The sequence below is a fragment of the Zootoca vivipara genome, chromosome 6, assembly GCF_965207765.1.
Source record: "Zootoca vivipara chromosome 6, rZooViv2.hap1.1, whole genome shotgun sequence".
Lineage (NCBI taxonomy): Eukaryota > Metazoa > Chordata > Lepidosauria > Squamata > Lacertidae > Zootoca > Zootoca vivipara.
In genome coordinates, this window is record NC_142589.1 from 35704544 (window position 1) to 35723929 (window position 19386).

A 19386-nucleotide genomic window follows, 5' to 3' on the forward strand; every position below is an offset into this window, starting at 1 on the left:
TTCCTACTTCAAATGCAATGGGGGTTCCCCCCCCCTCAGTAGATCAGTTTAAAACCATGCAGCAGCCATTCCATCGGAAGCTGCTTTATACCAGCTCAGACCATTGGTCCCTCTTGCTCACACTTGCCTACATTGACTGGCAGCAGGTCTCTGGGTTTCAGACAGGGAATATTTCCCAGCCCTCCAGGAAATGAACCTGGGACCTTCTGCTCACAAAGTGGATGCTCTGCTACTGAATAATCAAGTGATGCATAAATGAACCAGTTTGAAGTATCTTATTCATATTAATGGGAACCCTGTGAAGCTGATCATTCATGATCCCACTTCACAGATGGAGGGAGAAGATGATGAGGCCCAGTCTGCATGCATCATGTATTTTGGTGGCCCTTTGGCTTTTAAGAAATTATTTATTTCAAAGCCCTCCAAAAACGGTCAAGCAATATGTGATGACAGCAACATACAGAAGTTCAAAAGGAGAGTGTTTTGGGTTTTTTACCTACAGAGGCACTGACAAGCTTTAACAGTGAATTAGATTGACAACTACCTTTCTCCTTTCTTTGGGTTGTGTTTTGTGTGGTTTTATTTAGACCCCGGTGCCCTATGTTTCAGCTGTCTGCACTACATTCCAGCAATCACAAGGGCTATTGCAGCAGCATTAGCAAACTGGTTTATCCTGGGGGGATGAGAGGTAAGCCCACCACAAGTCCATTGGATAAAACTAAAACCTGCATTGAAGTGATTTATATCCAGAGTAGCCAAAACCGTAGATTAATGTGCAGGGAGTTTGCTGGAATGCCACTAGGGATGGCTTGTGATTCAATCCATGCCACAGGAGGCTTTTTGCTGATGGATGACCTCTGGCCTTTGACCCCCCAGACCTTCCCTGTTCTGGCCAAAGGAACTACTGTCTGTCCTCTGATAACCTTAGCAGTGACATCGCTCAGCTGGTTTCAATTCTTCAACTGGGCTGTTTATTAAAAAAGATGCTACAGGGCCCCTGTGGAAGACCAGCTTATTGAGCATTCATCCTGAGTTGCTTGCACAAAGCTTACACAGAGGTTAGATTATATCTTGTCTTTTTCTGAGCATTCATTCTGATTGGTTTGTGGGGTGGTTGTATTCCAATGTGTGTTCATCCTACGTTTATCCTGATTTGCTTTTGGAGTGTTTACACATTTTCCTGTTAGTCATTTGTCCATCCAACTCTTTTCAATGCATTTCCCTCTCTAAACTTCTAGAAGTCTGGATGTGAATTTCTAGATGTGCAGCTTACCCTGTCAGAAAGTTCTGCAGAAGCAACAAAATTTTTGAAATTCTCACTTCCACACAAAATAATGGCAGTCTAGGAGAAATGCCTTTGGGGGGGCACCTGCACTCCTGCGCAGCTGCATTTCAACCCTTTCGAATGCAGCCTAACACCAGCTTATCTGGACCTCACTTTGCATTGCAGGCAGGCAGAGGAGAGCCGTGAATGGGTATCTGGAATCTGCTAAGCAAGAGCTAGACAGTACTGGATGAAAGCACGATTTGGCCATTGTAGGATTTATGGTGTTCACCTTCCTCTTCTCACTCCACCCACCTCCTGACACTAAAGTGATTGATTTTGTGTCGGTGTGAAAGCAGAAATGTTCCATTTTGTAACTGACATCTTCCAAAGCTGAGGATTTACAAAGCAAGGCTGCAATCATGTGCAAGACTGGATGGAATCTTTCGCTGATAATTTTTTTAAATCACTGGATCTTCTCCCTCCTTAGAAAGCTTCTACTAATCTTGGATTTTTAGCTGAAAGGCAGCTAATGCCTTTTTCTTCCAATTGGCATTTTTAATGGTACTTTTTTTAAAAAAAGAAGTTTGTGCTGCATCTGGGTGTTGTTGTTTTTAAAATTTCTAAAGCTGGGAAGGAAGTATAGTGCAGAGCTTAGAGAGCTGCGGGCCTTCTGGGTGCTATTGGACACAAACTCCACTCAGCTCCAGCCAGCATGACCAATGGTCAGAGATGGTGGGTGTTGTAGCTTATTTGTTGTTTATTTATTTCATTTATATTCCCCTCCTCATTTGAGATGTGGGCAGGAAGTGGCAAAGAGATGTTGGACTAACCTAATGGCAAGGGAAATACCAACCTGGTCCCATCCATCACCCAGTGAAGAAGCAACTTTCTTTCTTCTTCCCTCCCCATGCTTTTTCCTTTTGTATCCTGTATGTTAGGCTGTGAATCTGTGGGCATGGATTGTTTCATCTTTTAATATATATACAGTGCTTTGACAATTCTTTGTAAGCATATAATAATTAGAATTGCTACCCAATGCTAGTCCTACTTCGAGTAAACTCACTGAAGGTAATGGACATGACTAACTTAGGTTCATTAATTTCAACTAATCTACTATGACTATAATTTAGTTGGATGCTATCCAGTAATAACAGTGGTTTTTATGTCCAAATACCAGTGTGGTGTAGTTGTTAGAGTGCCAGATTAAGACCAGGGAGACTGGGATTCTTCTCCCCTCTCAGCCATGAAGCTCACTGGGTGACCTTGAGTAAGTCACTATCTCTCAGCCTAACCTACCTCACAGGGTTGTTGTGTGGATAAAATGGAAGAACCACATCCACCACCTTGAGCTCCTTGCCGGAGCTCAAATAAATCAATAAAAACAATAAATAAATAAATCATTAAAAAAAACAAAAAAGTTATCAGTCCTCTATGCAACTGTAAGCTCAAAAAACTTCAGAAATTTTGAAATCAAGTTAAGCATTTATTTTAAATTATCCCCAGAACCCTCCCTTTTGCAAGGCATGCAACACTCTCCTGACCAAGTGTCCGCTCCTTATCTTGAACATGCCAATCCATCCGGATGACAAATCTGTGCTCTGAAAAGCTAGACAACTGACAGCCCTTTGCCTCGGCTGTCTTCTGTTTCAGATTATCTCCCCAGCAGGTATGACAGCAGCAGTCTAAGAAGGACGACCTTTCTCTGCAGCGTCCTCTCACTGACCTCAAACGTGACCCTGCGGAGCTGAGACCCCCGTCTTCACAGAGTCTGATGTAGCTTGTTGCTTGCTGGCAAGTCAAGCTTTGTGAATGCGTACAGAACTATGTAAATGGGAGGTTGGGAAAATAAATTATAATGTAATGCACTATACAAAAAATAAAGTAAATCATTTTTCCATTCGGGCTGGTGAATCAGGCCTGCAAATAAAGGAATACTGGAAAAGGCACAGCTCTCTTGTAAGTTGTGTTTTTTGTTTTGTTTTTTAGCCCTACCCACCTTGGGGGCAGGAGGACTAATTTAAACATTATGGTTCTTGCATAAATGGCCACCATGACATTTTCCCCACTACAGAGGCTACATTCACACCATACATTTAAAGCACTATGATACCACTTTAAACAGTTCCCCCAAAAGGATCCTGGGAACAGTTTCCTAAGGGTGCCGAGAGTTGTTAGAAGACCCCTAAGAACTCTGGAATTTGCAGTTCCCAGAATTCCCTGAGAAGAAGGATTGTCTATTAAACCACTCTTGAGAATTGTATCTCTGCTAGGGGAATAGGGGACAACTATAGTTGTCTCCTTACAACTCTCAGTACCCTTAACAAATTACAGCTCCCATAATTCTATGACTGTTTAAAGTGATACAGCACGCCATAGTGCATTAAACATATGCAATGAATGTGGCCCTATTTGGCTGAACATTTGAAAGCTCTTTATCATCACATAGACAGCATGTGGAGCCTCACCAATGCAAGACCAGCCCTGCTGTAGTGAATATGGGGTTGTGTAAGGTAGAATGATCACCTTCAGCTTTTTCAGATCTGGCATTTGCAGCAGGCAAATCAGTCAGTTTCTCACTGTTTCTCATTTTGCCACTCTTAAATTTTGTTCTTCATATTTTTGCTTCAGTTTGCAAGTCCTCGTGACAATTTTTCAGCATTTTAGTGCAAATTTCTCCGAACAGACACATATTTCTATGCAATTCGACCTAATGCACACATTTTTTAAAAAAACAACTTTCCCAAGCAATGTGGTTTTTGTATGTTTTTTTCACTAATATATGCATTTTTAAGCACGCATTGTCCTAGTATATGCAGTTTTGTGCCCATTATTTGGCTGAAGAATTGCATTGCAAAATACAAATTTGCAAAAAGTGCAAATTTCAAAAGGTGGCTGTGTTTTGGTCTGCATATTGTTTCAGAGAGTGTGGATTAGGTAGGTTCTGCTTTAAATGTGAAGTGAATGGCTTTTCTCTTCCTTCCCTAGTGCCAGGTTACACTGTCACTTTTCCTTAGGCCATAGCTAAAGTTCAGACATAGTGGTTTAACATCCACTCTTTCTCTCAGGAAAATTCTGAGAATTATAGTTCTGTGGTGTGTATACGTAAGGAATCCCAAACAGCATTCTTAGCAACTCCACTAGCTAACAATTCCCAAGAGTCTTTGGGGGAAGCCACTGAGTATAGGTCCAGTATAAATTCATAGTGTAGACAAACCTCACCCTTGTCTGCAGGCCCATGCAAAGATCGCGGGGCAGCTGGATATACTTGCGCCAAGCCTCAGAGAGCTAAGCTGGCTGGGGGAGCCCGCAAAGGGGCCTGCTGAACATATACTATCCTGCCAAAAATGCCTCGTGCCTCCCAGCCGACCAGGGACTCCCACCCTGGGCCTCAGAGAAGCTCTGCACCAGCCCGCTTGTCCGCCTTATCCCCAGACATGCAAGAGGCATTATCAGAGTTGAAGGACACATCCAGACAGGCAAAAACACTCATGGAGGGTGCAAAGCAGAGCTGTGGCTTGAGAAGAGGAAGTGTGGCTGGGAAGGGGTATAGCCAGAAAATCCCAATGGCAAAACAGAGAAGCTTGGAGGGCTGTATTTGACCCTAGGGCTAAGGTTCCCCACCCCCACCTTAGATTGTACTATGTGTGAGTGAACTATAAGGTCTTTTCATTTAGCCAATGATGTGACTTCTCTGAATTAAAGCCTTCACACACAGCTCAGCTCCAGTATAGATTCTGATCAGCCACCAAGATTTTGAATCTCTGGCAACTGGTGAGTCAGCTGGAGAGAGGGAGGGACTTGCAGGCTCATCTCTATGTATACATTTTTGGGGGATTCATCCATCATGGTGTGGTTTAAAATGTGTCCCGTCCCCCCCCCCCAAGTAAAAAGGAAATCATTTGTCATCCAACAAAAAGAAAAATCAGATCTCCAGACCTCTCCCACGTTAACCACTTTTGTAGTACAAATGAGTCCATTACCTTTTTTTTTTTTTGGAAAAGACCTTGTCTTGACAGGAAGAAGCTTAATATTAATGGATCGTCAGGAAGGAACAACATGAGGGCCATGTGTTAAATGGAAATGTTTTATTATTTATTGAAATATTACTTATTGAAATATTTATATACCACCCTCTTATAAAATATCAATGCGATGTACAGCAATATAAAAAAAACTTTTATAAAAACAATACAAAGTAATCATTAAAATGACTGGCTACTGCTCAAATTATTAACAGCCCAAAGAACTTTTTAGTTTTGAGAAATGGGAGTAAGTGGTGGCATAATGGAAGTTTATAAAATTATGCATGGCATGGAGAAAGCCCTCTCTCTCCTAACTGATGGGCATCCAGTGAAGCTGGCATCCAGCTCCGAGGGTCTTCTGGCAGTTCCCTCCCTGAGAAGTGAGGTTACAGGGAACCAGGCAGAGGGCCTTCTCGGTAGTGGCACCCTCCCTGTGGAACGCCCTCCCATCAGATGCCAAGGAAATAAACAACTACCGTATATTCCGGCGTATAAGACGACTTTTTAACCCTGGGAAATCGCCTCAAAATTCAGGGGTCATCTTATACTGCCCGCTCGGCAAGTCCCCCGCGCACTGCGCTAAACCGGGAACTCGCCGAGCAGCGCAGGGACACACCAAGCAGCACGGGGACTGCCCGAGCATGCTCAGAAGCAATTTCTGGCGCTGCGGACATTTTGGATATGGGCAGCATGGCACCAGAAATTGCTGCAGAAATTTTCGAGTGAAAATATTATAGAGTATATCCCAAATTCTATATTTTAACTTGAAAATTTGGGGGTCATCTTATATGCCCAGTCGCCTTGTACACCGGAATATATGGTATCTGACTTTTGGAAGACATCTGAAGGCAACCCTGTTTAGGGAAGTTTTTAAGGATTGTTGTTTTATTGTGTTTTTAATATTCTGCTGGGAGCCGCCCAGAGTGGCTGGGGAAGCCCAGCCTGATGGGCAGGGTATAAATAATTTATTCTTATACTTATACTTATACTTATTCTTATTATTCTTCAGGGCAGATAAAAAGAAAGGACTCATGGAGTGCAGAGTTAAACTATGGAAACTGTTCCCACAAGATGGCCACCAACATGGGGGGGGGCTTTAAAAGAGGACTGGACAAATTCATTGAGGAGAAGGCTATCAGTGGCTCTGCCACCATGGTCAGTGATAGTAACTGCTTCTGAATACCAGTTGCTGGAAACCATAGCAAGGAGAGTGCTCTTGTGCCAGGGTCCTGCTTGTGGGTTTCTCACAGTTGATCACTGTGAAACATAGGAGCCAACTCCTAGGGGTTATGGGGGCTCCAGCCCCCACAATAAAATATTTGAGGGTGCTGGGCCCCCACAAAGTTGACGGGCATTCCCATTCAAATGGTGTGTGTGCACAGCATCATGTGATCCATTATGTGGGATGGGACTTTCCTGGGCCCCACAATATTTCTTTTCAAGTGGGCACCGCTGCTGTGAAAACAGGATGGTAGACTAGCTGATCCTGATCCTGCAGGCTTTTCTTATGTTCTTAGGGGATGGGGGAGTAGAATCATCTGAGGAACTGCAAAGTTTCATAAGATTAGCAAATACTTCTCAGGTCACCATCAGCATACTTCGCCGACCACTAGGTTCTGTCCCAGAACTAAATTCATAGTGAAGTTGGCAGTTTCTCCCGAGTCAAAACATCCGAGGAATTTCAAGAAAGGCTAAAACAACGAGTGGCATTTCGATAAGACTAGCAAAATTTCTCAGAGGTGAGTCACGTATAAGGGGCAGCCAAAATGGAACTCTTAACTTCACAGCCCTATTTGTATGCTGTGAACATGAACACACAGAGAGCGGGGGGAGAACCTGAGCACAGCCCTTTGGGGGGGCTCTATTCATTCAACTTTACTATAGGCTTACTATATAGCAGGCACTAAAAATATTACAGTGAAGGTACTTGCCTGATTTCAACAGGCAGAGAGTCCCAAAGTCTAGGTGCTGAAAGATCTATTTCTTGCAAGTGCGGAATAAGCATTATGCATACCACTCAACTGTCCTGATTTAAGCAGGACATCCTGAAATTACAGAAATCACCCGGGCATCTGATTGGATCCTGGAATGTCTTGGGGTTTTTGTGTCTGGCAGTCTGGCCTGAGTCAACTGACTTGTGCCAGAGTGCCAGACCAAAAGACACTCATTTTTTGACCTTGCACAGGTCAGCTGATTCCCACAAAAGCTCAGTTCCAAAAAAGAAGTGTCCCAATATTGATCAGCGGGATGTTGGGCGGGATGTATTATGTAGCACCTGTAACAGCACCAGATCCACAGATCAAAGCATTCAAGTGGCCACCTACAGGCCAGTCCCCACTTGTGCACAATCTACTTGCGCACATCTGCGCACATGCGCAGCCCTGGGAACCTGGAAGTGGTGGTTGGCTCATGAGTAGGCCCAGAGTAGACCCTGAAGAGGCCACCCCCTTTGGGCTCTGGGAAGGGTATCCATGCAAGCCAGAGGTGCAGCGGGGCTTTGTTGAGGCTGCTCAGCCTCCTTGCTCAACATCTGGCATGTGGGGTGGTGCAACAGCAACAGTCACTTTCCCAAGCATCAGCTGAGCAGCCTCAACAAAGCCCCACTGTGCCTCTGGCTCACAAGGAGACCCTCCCTGGAGAGGGTCTCTTCAGGAGCCATGAGGACTCTCCAGGGTGCCTCCCACTTACACACATTTCATTTATGCGCAAGGGTGTCTGGAACACAATCCCTGTGTAAGTGGGGAGCGGCCTGTATAGAATTGTGCAGAATATACACATTTTTGCAAGAATATGTCTGTAACAGAATGCATTTCTGTAAGTTATCTTTACTAACATATACATTTCTGGGTACAATGGGTACTGGCCGGTTGACTTCAGCTCATGGCATGGCCTTCTCTGTGGCAGCTCCTTGTTTGTGGAATGCGCTATCTGATGTGCCGGTTTCCTTCATTAACATGCAGGAAGAACTTAAAAACCTTTCTGTTCATCCAGGCTGGAAGATCCTGTTCTCAGCAACATTGACATTATAAGCTGTTACTGTTTCTAAATGTTGTTAGAAGTTCTGGATGCTTTTCAGATGTTTCTTTTATTTTTTTTAAGTGTAACATTTTGAGTCTTTGTTGCTTGCCAAGCTAGGCTCCTTTGGGAGGAAGGGAGAGAGGGAGGGGGGCAACAAATAAAAAAATAATGTGCATGTTTTTGTGCCCAGTTTCTGGGTTGGAGCAAAAGGTCAAGAAATGTGGGTTTTTGAAGCACTTGATGCATTTAGGTTAATACCAATTTCTCCTCCCACCCACTGGAGTTGTGTTTGTGACCAGAAGCTGTAGTGGATGTCACTTTTACAAAATCAAATTAAAAGTCATATATATGTCACAGTCGTAGAGGGGATTAAGAAAAGACCATAGACCAGCGCTATCAGCCTGAACAGCCAAGGTTGCTTTCTAATCTCTCCCTGGCGATATAAATCTGTGGTCGTGTCACATTGCGGCCATCTGTCAGCCGAAAAGGAAGGGAGGCGGTTAATTTTGGGTAGTAAATTTGGGGTAGAACAAGCACTAATGGGCCTAAAATTAAGGAAGAAAAACACTGAGCTAAATGGTAGGAAGCACTTTATAACTGCAGGGTCAGCAAGACAATGGGATCACCCGTCAAGAGAAGCCGCGTGACCTGGATGCATTCAAGTCAAGATTGCAGAGAGAGGAGGGACGATCTGTGGGATATATTTTTTATTGCTGCTTGAATTCCTTTATTACCGGGGCCTGCCAGGGCAGCTTGGAAGTATGTGGGTGGAACAAGCATGGCCTCAATTAAAGAGACACTCTAAGTAAGATCTGGAAACCCTGTCTTAAGAGGGGAGGGGGGATCTTGGTGTGGTTACATGGGGAAGAGAGTGGGGCCAACTCTACACATACTCAGAGACACACTGTTTGGTTTGTTACTTCACAATTGCCAGAACTAATAAGCAATAGCTTTGTGGGATCACATAACACTGCGTACCCTCCAAATATTTCTCAATGAAAATAGGGACATCCTACCATAACCTCCAAAAATTTTCTGATAAAAATAGGGATGCCCTAAGGAAAAGGGACGCGGGTGGCGTTGTGGATTAAATCACAGAGCCTAGGGCTTGCCGATCAGAAGGTCGGTGGTTTGAATCCCTGCCACGGGGGGAGCTTCCGTTGCTCGGTCCCTGCTCCTGCCAACCTAGCAGTTAGAAAGCACATCAAAGTGCAAGTAGATAAATAGGTACCGCTACAGCGGGAAGGTAAATGGCGTTTCCGTGTGCTGCTCTGGTTCGCCAGAAGCGGCTTTGTCATGCTGGCCACATGACCCAGAAGCTGTACACCGGCTCCCTCAGCCAGTAAAGCGAGATGAGCGCTGCAACCCCAGAGTCGTCCGCGACTGGACCTAATGGTCAGGGGTCCCTTTACCTTTACCTTTAAGGAAAAGGGGAACATTCCATGATCAAATCAGAAACCAGGATGGCTTCTGTAAATATGGAACTGTCTCTGGAAAATAGGAGGGTCTGATACCAGCCCAGAAAGAACTGCATCAACTGGATGGGGGTACACAGGAATTTTTCTGGGTGTGTGCAAATTAAAAGAATACTAGGAACTGTGGTTTCACCCTCACAGAGCTGTAAGTCCCAGGAGCCTCAACAAACTTCAGTTCCCATGATGCTTTGGGGGAAGCCATGTGCTTTAAATGTGGGTTGAATGTGCTTTAAACGTAAGGTGCAGATGGGGCCTCGGCCCAACGACCGCATAAGCTTTGTGCAAGCACATCAGGATAAGCAGGTCATCTGCAGGAGCCCTTATTTGTTCAGGGGGCTCTAAATCTTCCCAGGCAGTAGCTTTCCTGCACTCGCCCACCACTCTCTTTGAAAGAAATTATACGCTGCTGGAGTAACCCTAAGTAGCTCTGGCGTTTGTCTACCCTGGTGCTTGGACAAGCCTCCCGAGGGAGAGGCCTTTTCAAACGCTTGACATTTGAATATGTTGTTGAGGAAGAGGGTGTTTATCGCATGCACAGTAATTCACTTAGCTTTGAAAGCCACAAGTGGTATTTTGAATGGCAAGCAGCAAGTCGAGTTTGTGGATAAATGGCCTTGATTTATCAAGGCTCAGCTAACATGGGAAGCGGCCCAAGAAAGGGGCCCAAGTGTAGTTGTTGGTTAATGCAACATTTCAAATCCGGTTTTTTATTTTTTTATTTTTTTAAAATTTGATTCATAAATGCTGTGAATGAGGGTGGGGGGAGGAGAAGGAGGCTGGAATGGCTGGCAGGTGGGTTGATTACACTGTAACGAAGGAGGACATCAACATGCCAAGCACAACTACCTGGACTTTGAAAATGAGCATTGAGCCATGGCCGTGCAAAAAATAGTTAACGCCAGCAATGCAACGTAAAGCAGGCCAGACTCATGCTAGGTCAGATGTGAGGGACTGTTTTCAGCCTTAGGGCCATATTCCCTTCTGGAGCTCACATACGTGTGGTGGGCAGGGCCAGGGACAAAAGCTGGTGGGGCAATGCATTTGAATATTTCCTTTACCCTGTAGGCTATTATTTCACCCACTTCACTTCTCTTTCCTCCATCCAGGCAAGCGACAGGCATGATCAGAGTTCAGGAACACATTTCAGCCAGGCAAAAGCCCTCAGGGAGAGCACAGAGTAAGACCGCTGAGCATGTGATCTGGGGGAAAGCATTATTTCTTTGGACAGTTTATTATATTGTGGCCTGTTTGGGGGGTGGGGAAGTTGTTTCTGTGTTGCAAGAAAACCACAAAGTATTGCAGTATAGCCAGTGAGATATGTCCCCTGTTCTTAGCATTTTGTGCCTGAGATCTGTGCACCGAGGGTGTGTGTGTGTGTGTGAGTGAGAGAGAGAGAGAGAGCGCAATTTGGGGGACACATTCAGTGGTTGCCTTCAACAGCCTCTTTTGCGTTCTGTCTGCTAAAGTGTCCTATTTCACTCTGAATCTTCCATACTCCTCTACCAAGAAATGTCCATCCAACAACAGGTGGTGGTGGTGATTACTACTTTTATATTGCACCTTTCCACCAAGCAACTCATAGGTGCATATATCCCCCTCCTCATTATATCCTCATAACAACACTGTGAGGTAGGTTAGGCCTAAGTTCACCCACTGAGCTTCATGGCCAAGTGGAGATTTGAACTCTGGTCTCCCAGGACCTAGTCCAACAGTCTAAGCACTCTGTGCCACATTTTGCTATATAAAACCTCTTTTGCACATCGTGGATTTTCATTTCAAAATGCAGCTTGGGGTGCATTTGCCAAACAAAGCAAACACTCGACCCTTTTAAGAGCATTCACCATCTTGCTACACCCTTTGAAATGGCTGGGGATCATAACGCTTCAAGGAAGAAAAGGAGAGGAAAACAACAACAGCCCTGGCCTTGCTTTTGTCATTTTCGCAGCTGTGTAAAAGAAAAGGAAGCCAAGGCCAGTTACTTTAACTACTGAGTATTCTGTTGTTCCTTGGTTTGAGGGATCAAAACAGCCTTTAATGCATCTTTTTCCACCACCAAGCTGTTCCCATATAAATCAGTCCATCTTTCAGTTCCTGGCAGCCAGCTTAAGGTTAACAGCACACTGTTGTTCCCACTGAGGGTACGAAGTGGAGGGGTGGGGATGTTCTAATTTAGCAGAACCATTTAAAGTGCCACCCCCTGCCCCCACCTCCCTGCTCCAAAAGCCTGGAAACAGAGGAAATAGTTCCTGCCTACACCCGCACGCAACCGACAGATACCCTTGCCTCAGTGCTGTTTTCTTGCCCATTTTCAATGCTTAAATGGGCATCGGTCAGACTCCTTAGCTTGGAATAAGTGGCCAGTCAGTATGCAGAGCCAGCGAAGGCTAAATCTGAGCAGAGCACAATTCTGCTGTGCAAGCAATGCCCAAAGAGGCCCTGGCTGCCTGCTTTCCCAATGTACCCTTTTTGAATGACTTGAATGCCTTCGATGTCATCTAGTCCAACTCTGAGGCACTGCAGGAATCTTTTAAGTACAGCATCCCTGACAGATGGGTGTCCAGCATCTGCTTAAGCACCTGCAGAGAAGAAGAGCCCACCACCTTTGGAGGCACCTCTCCCACAATCAGACAGCTGTTGGGAAATTTATCCTAATGTTTAGCCAAAATCTGCCTCTCAGTAATTTCCACCCATTGGTCCACCATGACTGGTGCGCAGCAACACCACAGTCCTTCTCTCCTCTTGGCTTCCCCCTCAGCTGCCTCTGCCTCCTCAGCCACCCATCCTCTGTCTCCTCTTCTCCATAAGTCCCCACCTGGTCCTGCTTCTTCTTTCTCCTCCTCCTAATTTTCATCACACTGAAGTTTGCAAGGCTATTGCCATCTATCAGAAACCATGTGAACTACAATGTGACAGCAGTCTAGTTTCTAGTTATCATACAGCAGGATATAGCAAGCTGTCTTATGCTGCATCAGGCCACTGATTCATCTAGCTCAGTATTGTCCACACTGACTGGCAGCATTTCAGACAGGATTCTTTACCAGCCCTTCCAGGAGAGGCCACAGATTGAACCTGGAACCTTCGGCAAGCAAAGCAGGTGTTCGACCACTAAGCTACATCCCTTCCCCATAGCTGGTGTGTAGGAGACGGAGGGAAGGTCATTCCCCTCTTGTAAAACATGAAAGCAAAATGAGTGGATACTTAATCAAAAGGTGAATGTTTTCTTTCTAAGTACCTAATTCAATTTTCATTTTTTCCAAAGTAACAGAGGACAGACAGTAGGATGAGTCGGCATAATCTCCCACTGACCTCAGCAATCACACCCCCAGTCAACGCACCCTTCTTAATGGCTGAGCCAATGTTGCCATGGTTCCTCTCCCACTCTCCCCCCTTCACCCTGACAGTGCCCTTTAAAGCAGGGAGCCAAAAGGGCAAGGCAGATAAGCACTTAACAAATGATACAGGCCCAGCATTTACGTGGAAGAAGCTCATTTTCCAGGCAGCTCAACTGCATATTCTACTCCCCCAGCCAGACCTCCCTCTCAGCAGCAGCAGAGAATTATCTGGGAATTTGGCACTCCCATTCAGGCATCAGAATGGCAGGTCAAGGCAAATCTTGTGTTAAGATTCTTTCCAGTTTTGCCTACAGAGTGCTCTCCCAACAGTCCTCTGTTTACAGGGCTGAGAGAAAGCAGTCCTCTGCAATGGTGTAGTGGTCCAGGATTGCAGGGTGTCTGAGACCTGTTACTATTTCTGCAGCAGGGTCCCTCTCTCAAGCATCCTTCAGCCACCCAATTGGCCCGAGAGGAGGGCTTTCTAGCTTCTGAGAAGAAGCCTTCTCACCCTTTGTGCTGATTGGAACCAATCAGAGTGAAAGGAGGTGAGTCAGCCACTGAGGATCGGCTCCTAGGGTCACTCTGGAGAAGGCACACAGAGGAGTTTTTCAGTATAGAAAAAACAAGGTGCTTCGGTTTCAAGAGAATGGTGTGCAGGTTCTGTTGTGTACAATACAACTTCATGGAAAACGCAACTCAACTCACTTTGAAATAAGATACTCGTGCACTCCAAATCATTTCCTAAGTACATGCACAGAAAACAATAGATATAGCTAAAAGGCAGCTCATTGATCATTGCATCCCTAATTATTATTGTTGAATAATCTCAGAAGTGGTGTGGCTGTGAGGGAGTGTGGCTGTAACTACCGGTATCATGAAGAGACCCTGCACTTACTAATTTGCCACTACAGCACTGGTAGTCTATTTGAGGGTGCTCTTTATTAGAAGGCTGTCTGGTCCAAATTTAAAGATAACCTAAGATGGGAGAGAGATGCCCGTCCACAGTGAGCAGCACCAGGACAAGCAGACCAAGCAGGTGGCATATAGGTCACTTGATCACAGGCATCACCACAATGAGGTATACTGTATTTTAAATTACAATTCCTAAGTTTGTCCATTTACATGAGCATGTGTACTTTTTAGCAAATCATTTGCCCTCTTTTTTCTGCCAGTCATTTCCTTGTTGAGGATGATGTGAGAGAGAGCCTTGAAGCCTTCCTGAACACTTTTAATGCATCATGCAGTTGGGGGGAGCAGTAACATTTGAATGATCGTCCCCATATTGTCCTTATTATATTGCCTTAGAGAACAATAACTAGCTGGCCTCATGGCCTCCCGGTCAAGATTTCCTTCTCTGCTAAACAGACATAATGGCTATTCAGTGCCTGGTCTTGTCCAGCTTTTTGAGAATGTGAATCAACATGTCCCTGTTGGGGTAGGCAAGCAACGGTATGAAAGAAGGATTACTGTTTTCCATTTTAGAACTTACTCTTCTTCTAGCTAAAGCAGAACTGCCTATAGTGTCCAAGGATCATAGCCTAATATCTCAGGCTTGCCAATCAGAAGGTTGGCGGTTCGAATCCCTGCATCGGGGTGAGCTCCCGTTGCTCAGTCCCAGCTCCTGTCCACCTAGCAGTTCGAAAGCACATCAAAGTGCAAGTAGATAAACAGGTACCGCTCCGGCGGAAAGGTAAACGCCATTTCTGTGTGCTGCTCTGGTTCGCCAGAAGCAGCTTAGTCATGCTGGCCACATGATCTGGAAGCTGTATGCCAGCTCCCTCAGCCAATAAAGCGAGATGAGTGCCGCAACCCCAGGGTCATCCGCGGCTAGACCTAACGGTCAGGGGTCCCTTACCTTTAAATTGTCTTAAATTGAGTCAGACTGACTGGTCCATCTAACTCTGTACTGTCTGCACTGACTTGCAGTGATTCTCCAAGATTTCAGACAGGAAGTCTCTCAATCTGTGAAAGGATTTTTGTGCTTGGATGGTGCTACAAATGGGGTCTTGAACAGTGCCAAATGGTGTCCAGGCACTCGCACTGCATTCTCAAAGCCAGTGTTGGGCTACTCAGGGCTGCTAGTCAACCATGCAAGCAAACTGGGCAACAAACAAGTCAGCCAAAATTCTACGGGTGTGTCCACGTCCTCAGTTATGCAAATGTCTTGGACAGAGAACAACTGTCTGTATTTTTCAACAAATTGTAGCAGCTCAACAGCTGGTTAGTTTGCCCGCCATCCTGACCTTGAGCTTTCTCATCGCCATTAGCGAAACACTTACAAAGCAGAGAAGTGACATTGAAGAGGAAAATTTTGCTACTCTGCATAGACGAAAGTGCAAGAGGGGAGGGCATGTGGACAAAATTTTATTTCACCTAGGGAAGTAAATTCCTAAAATAATAAAAAAAAATTTTAAAAAAAACAACAAAAAACTGCACGCTGACCATGTGGCTCGCTATTAAAAGGATACTTAAGACAAGGCAACAGAGTCGTGTGCTTATCACCTGATCTCTGTCTCCCTTCTGGGAGCTATAAAGATGTTGTGAAGCAAGCAGCCCTCTGGAAATCTGCAACGCTCTTTCAAAAACTTTTCTCAGTTGTCGTATCTAGAAACACATTTTTCCTTTTCAAAGGACTCCTGCTATTCCTGATGGTTTCAGCAGCTGGCGCTTTACGTATCCCACAAGCCCCCACCCAAAGCTCTCGCGGAAGTCACCAGAGACGTAGCCGCCAAAAAGCTGTTCTTTGGGTGCCCCTTGATCAGAAATCCATCTGGAGCCATAAAAAGGCAAGTTGAAAGCTCCTCCTGCGTTAGCAGGGCTGTGCGCTCATTGTCACGGCCCCACTGTCTTCCTTGCTTTCATGCGCTCCTGTTATAATGAGAGGAAAGTGACGCATCTCCCGATCTACCCGGCAACGCAAAGATACCAGAAGGTAAATTTGTAAGTGGCTGGAGAATAGTCATTAGATGCCCAAGAGCTGCAATTTTTTGTTGTTGCTGTTCCATACCAGCGCAAGGAGGAAGTTTGCAGGATGTTATGAACTTCCCGTTTTGGTGACCTGCTGAGGAATTGCATGTAAATATGTCTCCCGTTCACCACACCCCAGCGCCAAACTTTTGGCTCCCGTCTCTAGACTGTGGCTTTTAAGATTAATGTGTTTTTCAGCTAGAGCTAGACAGAAACATACTGTTCATTGTTGCAGGTTTTTAGGATGCAAGGTGTGTGTAAGATGATGTAAGTTCCCAAGAGCTTCTGACCAAACAAAGTGGGCATTTTATGTATCACTTGTTCCCAAAAAGCAAAGAGCATCCATCCCCCTTGCTCAATAACAACAACCCACCTCATTAAATAATCCACATCGTCTGTGCAAACAAATCAGGATGAATGTTCAATAATCCAATCTTTTGGAAGCATCCAGAGAGTCTTATGGCACCTTACAAGCTCATAGATTTATTATGGGATAACCTTTTGTGGGCTACATTCCCTTTTTCGCAATTTTTAGAAGGGTATGCTATAATAAAAGTGCTCTTTAAATGTATGGTGTGTATGCAACTGAAATCTTTTAAGTCTCCACAAAACTCTGGCTGCATACACTCAGCATTTTATTCTAGAATCAATGACAACTACTATTTTTATGCAGTCTGCACACAAACTAGACCTATTGCGTGGGGGGTTCTTTTGTTTTGTTTTCTGAACAGCGTTTCTTGAGAAACTGGTTTCATTGCAACAATAAAAGCTCATGGCCAGTGCCGGATTTACGTATAAGCTAAACAAGCTACAGCTTAGGGCCCCACTCTCTTGTGGCCCCCAAAAAATTTAAAGGGAAAAAAACTGGATGTACATTTCCAAAATATAAGATAAAAAACAAATAAAATAAAACCTACATAGAGCAACAGAGTTTTGTGTTGTGCAGGCTCCTCTGGTGTAAGTAATGGGCCCCGCCTGCTAGCCTGCTCCCTAAAATATCACATATAAAGGGCCCCATTACCTTCAGTAGCTTAGGGCCTCATCAAACCTAAATCCATCCCTTCTCATAGCATCTTGTTTCTGCATAACCCTGTAGGGTGCCCATTTGAAAACGGATATAGACAGTCCTCGCAATGGGGAGGTGTATCCACACCTGCCCAGTGACATTGTAAGTGGGGTGTATGCCAAGATTTATTTCTTCATTCACTCAGGGATATGCAGGTAGGAAATGGCATGGGTAACCTAATCAAGGTGAGGGTTTTAAACACATATCAAGTAACCTCACCCACCCTTGTGGACATAGAACTAGACGCAATCTATATTGAAAGTACTAGCATGTTGAGACCGAGCATAAAATATTTCAGACTGAGAAAAACTACATTTTTGTGCTACAGATGGGTTAGTGTGTACACAGCCTCTGTCATTGCAGAAGCCTCAGCTCCTTTGAGGGAACAGGAAGGTAATCACCCCTTGCTATCCCAAAGACTCAAAAGACCTCCTGCTATCAGGAGCCCATCTCCTAACAATTTACTCCAATCAGTCCCCCTTTCGGTGCTGTTCTCCCTAACAGGGGAATGACCCCAGAAGGTATAACAACATCCTCTGTTTATAAAGCCCACAGTCTCACATTCCTGCTTCATGGATTCAAAGGGAAAGCAGCCTAGGATTTCCCATTTTAATTTTTTTTTTGTGTTTTCCAAAGCAGCAGCTATGGGCTCGATGAGAAATGGCTCCCCGAGGCAACATGCAAGCACAAAAGCACATGTAATTGAAACAATAAATTATTATCAGTGTCATCAGCCCTGCCAAGTGATGTTGTGGATTATGCCGTTTTAAGGCTGTGCTAATTTAACACGCTGACAGACAGCCTGGCAGAGATAGCAGAGTATTGTTCTTGTGAGACTGTGTCTGTGGGGGAGCCGTGCAAAATCCGCTTTTTAAGATGGTTCTGTGCCTTTTTAAAGGTCTAGCCTGTCAATGACTCCTAGCATTTCTCATAGATGCAGTGTAACCAGTTAGTCCATGAGTGGGGAACCTCCTTCAGCCGAAGGGCCACATTCCTTTCTGGACAACCACCTGAGGGCCACATGCCAATAATGGGTGAAGCCAGAGACAAATTTCACCTTTGCACAGCAGGCTGGTTTCTACACAAAGTCACGTACCTCTCTCAATCCTCAAGCAAGAGACATTATCTACACAGAATATCTGTCACAAATAACACCTCTTATTAAGCATTCTGCTTCAAATAAGTGATCCCATCTTGACAGAAGAATATACCCCTTGAGTGAATAAAAGAATTCCAACCATGAAACAAGGAAAGTGTAAAAGCAATTAAGAAGAGTTCCATATTAAAAAAAACAATTTAAAATAATTCCAATATATAAACAATGCAAACATTTAAAAGCAATTCCATAGATAAAAGCAGTTAAAAATAGTTCCAGTGCAAGAAGCAGACTGGGATAGCTGTCAACTTTAAAGCCTGTTGAAAACAGAAGGTCTTCAGTAGGTGCCAAAATACAACAGACACAGTGCCTGCCTAATACGTAGTGGGAGGGAGTTCCAAAGGTGCCACCACACTAAAGACCTGATTCCTCTATCACATAGAACAGACCTTCTGATAATATAGTACCGGTATCTATAGGAGGCCCTCTCTTGCACAGCATAATAATCAAATGAGTAAATAAGGGGTGAGGTGATCTGTCAAGTATCTTGGTCCCAAGCTGTTTAGCACTTTGCACACCAGTGCCTTGGAACTTGCCTCAGTAGCTAATTGGCAGCCAGTGCAATTCTTTCAGGAGTGGCATAAAATGTTGACAATTATCTGCCACAATGAGCAGTTGCCCTGCTGCATTTTGCACGAGCTACAGCTTCAGGGCAAACATCATGGAGCGCATTGCAGTAACCCAATCCAGAAGTCAGCAATGCATGGAGAACACTGGAGGCATAATGCCTGCATTACTATATATTAATTTTTTTTTTAGTTATCATCAGAAATCAAGCTTGCATTCAACTTCTAACTCTGTCCCTCCTGCTCTGTCTCTGCCCTGTTTTGGCTGACTCACTTCCTGGTAGCTGTTCCTTAATCTGTGCCTTCCCTCTGGGCCACATTTTTTTCTACCCCATCTGTTCACATACACTGATACAGTTGTTGCATGCTCTTTAAAGGGGTATGGCTATGAGGGATTTTGTCATGAGGAGTATGTGCACTCTAGAATTTACTACTATACCACTGGTCAGCTGCGAGCCCTATAGCAATAGAGGAACATTCAGTTCCACTTCCAGCTATAAACCAGCAGTAAATTCCC